Genomic DNA, 1,645 nt, shown 5'->3' with positions numbered 1-1,645 from the left:
CACTGCGTCAGCCCATCTCGTCGAAGGTCTTTCTGTTTTTCGCTGGCCCTCTAATTTACCAGGCATAATGTCCTTCTCCGAGGACAGGTCCCTCCTGATAACACGTCCAAAGTATGTGAGACGAAGTCTTGCCATTCTTGGTTCTAATGAGCATTCTGGCTGTACTTCTTCCGAGACAGATTTGTTAGTTCTTCTGGCAGTCCATGGCAGTATATTTCCTGTGGTTCCGTGGTATAGTGGTTAGCACGTCTGTTTTACACGCAGAAGATCCTGGGTTCAACCCCCAGTGGAACCAATCTAAGCTTTTAGCAGCCTGGAATCCTTCTACCTCTTGTGCTGGTTTACAGATTCATCTCCTTCTGTTGTTTTCTGGTAGCATCTGTCTTCCCCCAGAGTGTGCTCCCTTCTCTCTGTGTCTAATCTGCTGTTTTTATGTCAAGTGTAAGTAGGTTTAGGAAAAACGTTACACTTATCTGGCCTCCCTGACCCAAAAAACAAACCCTATTCCCAAATGGGATTTCATTCACAGGTATGTTGTCGTTGTTGTTGTTAGGCGCCATCGAGTTGGTTCCGACTCATAGCAACCCTATGCACAACAGAACGAAACACTGCCCAGTCCTGCGCCATCCTTACAATCATTGTTATGCTTGAGCTCATTTTGCAGCCACTGTGTTAGTCCACCTCTTTGAGGGTGTTCCTCTTTTCCTCTGACCCTGTACTCTGCCAAGCATAATGTCCTTCTCCAGGGACTGATCCCTCCTGACAACATGTGCAAAGTCTCGCCGTCCTTGCCTCTAAGGAACATTCTGGCCGCACTTCTTCCAAGAAAAATTTGTTCCCCATTTTGGCAGCTAATATTCTTCGCCAACACCACAATTCAAAGGCATCAACTCTTCTTCATTCTTCCTTAGTCATTGTCCAGCTTTCACATGCATATGATGTGATTGAAAATACCATGGCTTCGGTCAGGCGCACCTTAGTCTTCAGGGTGACATCTTCGCTCTTCAACACTTTGAAGAGGTCCTTTGCAGCAGATTTACCCAATGCAATGTGTCTTTGGATTTCTTGACTCCTGCTTCCATGGCTGTTGATTGTGGATCCAAGTAAAATGAAATCCTTGATAACTTCAATCTTTTCTCCGTTTATCCTGATGTTGCTCATTGGTCCAGTTGTGAGGTTTTTTGTTTTCTTTATGTTGAGGTGCAATCCATACTGAAGGCTGTGCTGTTTGATCTTCATTAGTAAGTGCTTCAAGTTCTCTTCACTTTCAGCAAGCAAGGCTGTGTCATCTGCATAACGGAGGTTGTTAATGAGTCTGCCTCTAATCCTGATGCCCCGATCTTCTTCATATAGTCCAGCTTCTCCTATTATCTGTTCAGCATACAGATTAAATAGGTATGGTGAAAGAATACAACCCTGACGCACGCCTGTCCTGACTTTAAACCAATCAGTATGCCCTTGTTCTGTCCGAACAACTGCCTCTTGATCCATGTAAAGGTTCCTCATGAGAACAATTAAGTGTTCAGGAATTCCCATTCTTTGCAGTGCTATCCATAGTTTGTTATGATCCACACAGTCAAATGCCTTTGCATAGTTAATAAAACACAGGTAGACATCCTTCTGGCATTCTGTGCTTTCAGCCAGG

General features: G+C 44.4%; 1 non-coding gene across 1 annotated transcript; it reads left to right on the top strand.

The window, feature by feature from the left end:
- The first annotated feature begins 222 nt into the window (after positions 1-222).
- On the top strand, positions 223-295 carry TRNAV-UAC (transfer RNA valine (anticodon UAC)). The gene has a single exon. It is a non-coding gene; the product is annotated as a tRNA-Val (tRNA).
- Positions 296-1,645: the final 1,350 nt, after the last annotated feature.

The sequence above is a fragment of the Elephas maximus genome, chromosome 1 (assembly GCF_024166365.1).
Source record: "Elephas maximus indicus isolate mEleMax1 chromosome 1, mEleMax1 primary haplotype, whole genome shotgun sequence".
Taxonomy (NCBI): domain Eukaryota; kingdom Metazoa; phylum Chordata; class Mammalia; order Proboscidea; family Elephantidae; genus Elephas; species Elephas maximus.
This window is presented reverse-complemented; position numbering and strand designations above follow the sequence as displayed.